At 38.1% G+C, this 7,551-nt stretch overlaps 1 pseudogene; it reads left to right on the forward strand.

The window, feature by feature from the left end:
- Positions 1-3,104: 3,104 nt before the first annotated feature.
- On the forward strand, positions 3,105-3,566 carry LOC129555167 (PEST proteolytic signal-containing nuclear protein pseudogene; annotated as a pseudogene).
- The last annotated feature ends 3,985 nt before the right edge of the window (positions 3,567-7,551 follow it).

Here is a 7,551-nt window from a genome sequence, read left to right on the forward strand (position 1 = left end):
TAAAAAAATCAATATATCTGGAGTCTGTTTTTATGTGCTAACCGATTTTTGGATCTTTAGAAACCTACAGACTTATGATTACCAAGATTTACAGAATAGAAAAGACTAGCCAGAAATGTGGGGACACATATAGAGAGAAGTTTTATGTCCTCATTTTTGTATTTTTGGACATAGAATGTACAAAGCACTGCAGGTGTTTAGTTTAGAGACAACTTGGTTGGGGAAAAGCTGTGAGACTTTCTTCTGTTCTTAAAAGGGGAAGAGAGAAGAGGGAGGAGAGATATGCTGGCCAGAAACAAGAATTTTCACAGAATTATAAAGCAGTGGTTGGGGATGGAGTGGAAATTTTCCATCTCCTGATGCTCCTTGCATAAACGTCCTTGGGAGGACTTGTCTCTGACATTCAGCCACTATCTATTGACTAGTCTCATGGAACATCGCTCCTAGAACATCATACAGAGCTTGGAGTAAGGGAAAAATATTGGAACTAGAGGGGTTGCAGTTGCTGATCTTACCATAGTAATCAAACAACTGAAAGAGTGTTTCAGTAAGAATCTTGTTAATAGACCCGGTTCTATAGAGTGATATTTTGTAGTCAATAATTTACCTCCAGGAGATTAAATAACAGTTGTCCTGATATTTAGGGAATGTTTTATAAAATACTCATGAGAGGTTCAGAAAAGTCACAGTTAAGGAAAATGTGTTTTTCTTCAAGGGCATATTCTATCCTTGTTACTAAATGCTTAATTTCAATATTTAACACTCTACTTTCAGAGTTGATTTGTATTTAAAAAACAAATATAGAAAGCTCTATTTCTGGAAAAAAAAACAAATTTGATTGTTGTATACAACTACTGCTCTCTGCATGTACTTGGTACAACGTATATATTGTCTTGTCATTCAGGTGGATTTATAGGAGATATGCATGCATGCTCAGTCTGCTAAGTCATGTCCAACTGTTTGCAACACCATGGACTGTAGCCCACCATGCTCCTCTGTTTACAGAATTTCCCAGGCAAGAATACTGAGTTGGGTTGCCATTTCCTCCTCCAGGGGATATTCCCAACCCAGGGATCAAACCCATGTATCCTGCATTGGCAGGTGTATGTGTGTGTTTTTGTTTTTTTTTTTTTTTTATACCATAGAGCCACCAGGGATACCCATAAGATATTAGCTTCTCCTTTATTCATACAAAATGCTGGCCAAGGGAATACATTTGAATCCAATAAATGAGTCAAATCCTTAGTTGAGTGATTTCAGGACATTTACTTAGATGTTTAGGGCCTCATTTGCCGATGGAAATTCCAATCCTATGTGTGTGCATGTGTGTGTGTGTGTGTGTGTGTGTGTGTGTGCATGCGTGCGTGTGCTCGCGCTCAGCCCTGTCGTACTCTTTGCAGCCCCATGGACTGTACCTCCAAGCTACTCTGTCTTTGGGATTTTCCAGGCAAGAATACTGGAAAATTGCCATTTTCTCCTCCAGGGGATATTCCCAACCCAGGGATCGAACTTGAATATCCTGTGTCTCCTGCATTGCAGGTGGATTCTTTACCTGCTGTACCATCATGGAAGCCCCATTCCCATGTATATCTAGCTGGGAATAATGAGTGAGTAACCATCTCATAGAGTTGTAAGATTTAAATGAAATGTTTTAAATTAACATTCAGTTCAGTTCAGTTCATTCACTCAGTCGTGCCCGACTCTTTGTGACCCCATGAATCACAGCATGCCAGGCCTCCCTGTCCATCACCAACTGCCGGAGTTCACTCAAACTCATGTCCATTGAGTCGGTGATGCCATCCAGCCATCTCATTCTCTGTCATCCCCTTCTCCTCCTGCCCCCAATCCCTCCCAGAATCAGAGTCTTTTCCAGTGAGTCAACTCATCGCATGAGGTGGCCAAAGTATTGGAGTTTCAGCTTTAGCATCAGTCCTTCCAATGAACACCCAGGACTGATCTCCTTTAGAATGGACTAGTTGGATCTCCTTGCAGTCCAAGGAACTCTCAAGAGTCTTCTCCAGCACCACAGTTCAAAAGCATCAATTCTTCGGCGATCAACTTTCTTCATAGTCCAACTCTCACATCCATACATGACCACTGGAAAAACATAGCCTTGACCAGATGGACCTTAGTTGGCAAAGTAATATCTCTGCTTTTTAATATGCTATCTAGGTTGGTCATAACTTTCCTTCCAAGGAGTAAGCGTCTTTTAATTTCATGGCTGCAATCAGCATCTGCAGTGATTTTGGAGCCCAAAAAAATAGTCTGACACTGTTTCCCCTGTCTCCCCATCTATTTCCCGTGAAGTGATGGGACCAGATGCCATGATCTTTGTCTTCTGAATGTTGAGCTTCAAGCCAACCTTTTCACTCTCCTCTTTCACTTTCATCAAGAGGCTTTTGAGTTCCTCTTCACTTTCTGCCATAAGGGTGATGTCATCTCCATATCTGAGTTTATTGATATTTCTCCCGGCAATCTTGATTCCAGCTTGTGCTTCTTCCAGCCCAGCGTTCCTCATGATGTACTCTGCATAGAAGTTAAATAAGCAAGGTGACAATATACAACCTTGACGTACTAACTGTGTGGATTAGAACTCAATAAGTGTTGGAGGTAAGATAAAAATTCTGTAGTCAGGCTGATACCTTGGTCTCATAACCACTGCAATATTCTCTATATATGACATACAATGTATATTCAGAGAAGAATGGTTAAGATGAAAGAGGAAGATGCTTTTGTTCATTGAAGTATCAAAGATCATCTTAGATACAGGATCATTTAGTTTTTTAAAATGTTTATTGTATGTGTGTGTGCTAAGTCACGTCAGTCATGTCCACCTCTTTGTGACTCTGTGGACCATAGCCTGCCAGGCTCCTCTGTCCATGGGATTCTCCAGGCAAAAATACTGGAGTATATTGCCACTGCCTCCTCCAGGGGATCTTCTTGACCAGAGATCAAATTCATGTCTCTTACATCTTCTGCAGCATTGGCAGGCAGGTTCTTTATCACTAGCACCACTGGGAAAGCCCAAAAATGTTTATTGAAACATTAAAAATTTAGAGGCTATTGCAGGAAAAATGGAGGACAGGAAGATGGCAGAGCAGTGAACTGGGGCCAGCAGAGGATCTAAAGAAGCAGCAGAAAAGTCTGGGAAAGCTGACTGTTTCTTCCAGTAATGGAGGGAGAAATACCAGCCATAGTGCTGAGAAGCAATAAGCAGAAGAAGCTGCAGACCTTCTACCAAAGCCTACTAAGATCTCCAAGTTTGGATTTCCCGAACTTGGAGGTAGTCGGCAGTCCACCAACTTGGTAGATAGTCAGATGACAGAGAAAGCCCTATTCATTGAACTTGGTTTAAGTAAGCCTAAAGAAACCTTTCCAACACTTACTCCAAAAACTATTTTGGTGGCAGCAGCTTAAATGAGGATGAAAATAGTGAACCAGAGGAAATGCCTCCAGAGGCAAAGATGAGGATGAAGCCTACTGGATGGGATATGCCAACATGAGCAGGACCAAATTCCATCAATAAAGGTCAGGGTTTTCCTGATAATTAGAAGATATGGAAGTGAAATATAAGATCTCATCTTAGAAATGTCCATGACCAAAATGATTAAATCATGTGTTTTGAAAATGGGGCATCGGGTGAGTGTAAAGGTAAAAGGAACACTTTCCTTTTTTAATGAATGACATTAGACTCTTTGAAGCAGTGTTTTTTTTTTTTTTCCTTTTAAAGACTGAGTGGTACACTAATAAATGAGAATTTGAAATTGGAGGTAATTTATGTTTTATATACAAATTTTAAGACATTTACTAATTTAGTAGTTTCATGTGATTAGTTTCCAAAGTTAATAGATAATTTTAAAAAATCATAAATGTTATCTTTCTAAGAATTGCATAGTTTTAGATACAACTCTTAGCACATTAAGAGGGAAGGAAAAGTTTTCTTTTTAAACTGTAAGCAATTGCTCTAACTTAACTCCTTTGTTAACCAAAGCTGTCTGGGTCCCAGGAACACAGAAAGAAGGGAGTATTGTATTGGGAGGAAAATGTTACTGAATATATTAACTGACAAAATAAATTAGATAAAATGCATCTCTTTTTTTCCCTAATGGCATATGTTTTGTTTCAAATCATCAGAGACTAGTTATTGCATTGCTATCAGTGGATACAGATGTGTATACCAAGCTCTTTAAAAAGAATATTTTAAAATTTATATAAACCGTCAAGAATTTAAAATAACATGCTTCATTCTAAAGGGTCTTGTCTACCTTTATTATTCTTCAGAGAACAGCCATTTGCTACCAAAATAGTTATACTGCGTGTGCTTCTCTAGATTTTTGTTATCTAGTTCTGTTAACATTCCCACCAGCTCTCGAGGAAAATCATAAGGAAGCTGTTTCTTCTAAAATGGAAGCTACCATCAGCAATTTAAATGTAAATAATAGTTAATATTTGGCTGTTACTTTTTTAAAGGGTATAAATGCAAAAACAAGGCAGCATTGTATGAAGATAGGAAATAAGAAGGACATACTATCTGTGGATTTATCAAATCATTTATGTTACTAACTTGTGAAATCCAATTTGTTCTGAACTAATTTATAGGAATTCTTATTTAACACAAAGCCTTTGACTATGTGGATCACTGTGGAAAATTCTTAAACCAGACCAGCTTACCTGCCTCCTGAGAAATCTATGTGCAAGTCAAGAAGCAACAGTTAGAACCAGACGTGAAACAATGAACTAGTTCAAAATTGGGAAAGAAGTACATCAAAGCTGCATATTGTCACTCTGCTTACTTATATGCAGAGTACATCATGTGAAATGCTGGGCTGGATGAATCACAAGCTGGAATCAAGGTTGCTCGGAGAAATATCAACAGCCTCAGATATGCAGATGATACCACACTAAGGGCAGAAAGCGAAGAGGAACTAAAGAGCCTCTTGATAAAGATGAAACAGGAGAGTGAAAAGCCTGGCTTAAAACTTAGAATTCAGAAAACTAAGATCATGGCATCTAGTCTCATCATTTACACATGTATAGGTATATGCATTGGAGAAGGCAATGGCAAGCCACTCCAGTACTCTTGCCTAGAAAATCCCATGGACAGAGGAACCTGGTAGGCTGCAGTCCATGGGGTCGCTACTAGTCGGACATGACTGAGCGACTTCACTTTCACTTTTCACTTTCACACATTGGAGAAGGAAATGGCAACCCACTCCAGTGTTCTTGCCTGGAGAATCCCAGCAATGGGGAAGCCTGGTGGGCTGCCATCTATGGGGTCGCATGGAATCAGAGATAACTGAAGCGACTTAGCAGCAGCAGCAGCAGGTATACGCATACATATGGCTGATTCATGTTGGTGTTTGGTAGAAGTCAACACAATTTTGTAAACCAATTATCCTTCTATTAAAACAATTAAAATCAGAGAAACAGAAGTACTCAGCTTTCATAAAACCAAGATCGTGACATCTGGTCCCATCACTTCATGGTAAATAAATGGGGAAAATGTGGAAAGAGTGATAGATTTTATTTTCTTGAACTCCAAACACTGTGGACAATGGCTGCAGCCATGAAATCAAAGGACACTTGCTTTTTAGTAGGAAAGCTATGACAAACCTAGACAGTGCATTAAAAAGCAAAGACATGACTTTGCTGACATAGGTCTGTATAGTCAAAGTTATAGTTTTTTCCAATAGTCATGTACCGATGTGAGAACTGGATCATAATGAAGGCTGAGCACTGAAGAATTGGTGCTTTCAAACTGCGGTGTTGGAGAAGACTCGAGAGTCCCCTGGACAGCAAGGAGATCAAACCAGTCAATCCTAAAAGAAATCAATCCTGAATATTCATTGTAATGACTGACGCTAAAGCTGAAGCTCCAATATTTTAGCCACCTGATGTGAAGAGCCAACTCATTGTAAAACACCCTGATGCTGGGAAAGATTGAGGACAAGAGGAGAAGAGGATGACAGAGCATGAGATGGTTGAAAGCATCACCGACCCAATGTACATGAGTTTGAGTAAGCTCTGGGAGTTGGTGATGGACAGGGAAGCCCGGCATGCTGCAGTTCATGTGATCTCAAAGAGTCAGATACAACTTAGTGATTGAACAACAAAATTTAGCAAAATAACATGGCTTAACTGCATATGTATTAACCAGTGGCCTCTCCAAAGCACATTTTAGATACTGAAAAAAAAAGGAAAGAAAATGCTTCTTTAAACATATTTTATGGAATCTTTGACTACATATACCTTGTTAATATATGTGTTGTAGAATTGCATTTTTTTATAATGTATATTAATTATTTTTTATGACAGTTACATCTTTAAAATCACATATAAAAGAAACTTACAGTATAATGATTTCCTTGAAAACTCCTACAATGTTAGATTCAGAGGCAGCTTCAGACTGTTTGATTGGAGGAAACTTGCTGAGTGGTTTTAATAGGTAATAAATCCAGAGAAGCAGCTTGTGTATATTCTTAATACTTTATTCACTTGCATTTGAGTTTAAAGTAAGCCCCAAGGAAAACAATGAAATGTATATAGAACTATTAGTTTTCTTACTTCATGATATAATTATATCAATGATGCTGGGAAAGGTTGGGGGCGGGAGGAGAAGGGGACGACAGAGAATGAGATGGCTGGATGGTATCACCGACTCTGTGGACATGAGTTTGAGTGTACTCCGGGAGTTGGTGATGGACAGGGAGGCCTGGCGTGCTGTGATTCATGGGGTCGCGGAGAGTCGGACACGACTGAGCGACTGAACTGAATGAATTTAACTTGCTTTAGCATAGGTAAACTACCAAGTTTTGTTCACTTTAATGTTTATCTTGAAATAGCATCCCTCTCCTACATTTTATTTTCTTACTCAAATTAGATATTAACCTAGGGTCAAAGCAAGAAAGAGAAACCAGTGAGATGAATGTCTTCACTAAAATTCAATAAATTTGTTAAGCTTAAATAAATAAATACATTAAATTAAATATAAATGAATGTGAGTCAGCCTTCAGATTGACTGGCCAGCCCAGTTGAAAATATAAGAATTTAAAATATAAGAATATTAAAATATAAGAATTTAAAGAACAAATATTCAAAAGTTGCCAAGGTAATCAGTTAATCTGTTTATAATAGAAAACAGTGATAGGACAACCACATGAGATTACATTTACAAAGGTCATATCAAATCTGTCTAGACATTAGCAAAGCCAGAATCAACTCTTGTTTCTGTAGAAGCCCAGGTAATGGGACATATTTAAGGTTCTGTTATTTTAGGGCCAAAAATAGGATCACCTTATATTTGTTGGCATTGTAATTGCTATTGATTTTTTATTACTCCCTTGCTTTTCATTTTATTTCAGGATGAAACACAATTTTCTTCTTTTTTAAAAAATATTTGTATATATATGTATCATTGGTAGATGTTACATTTATTGATATTAAAAGCAAGTCAAATTATCAGGTTTTTCTTTTTCTACAGTAGATACTATAGTGCCTTGGAGTTAGAAAGTATGTGAAAGCAAGGTGATTTAGTATGGTTTAAAATTTGAT

The sequence above is a fragment of the Moschus berezovskii genome, chromosome 12 (assembly GCF_049115385.1).
Source record: "Moschus berezovskii isolate FMDL1 chromosome 12, NW_MosBer_1.0, whole genome shotgun sequence".
Classification (NCBI taxonomy): domain Eukaryota; kingdom Metazoa; phylum Chordata; class Mammalia; order Artiodactyla; family Moschidae; genus Moschus; species Moschus berezovskii.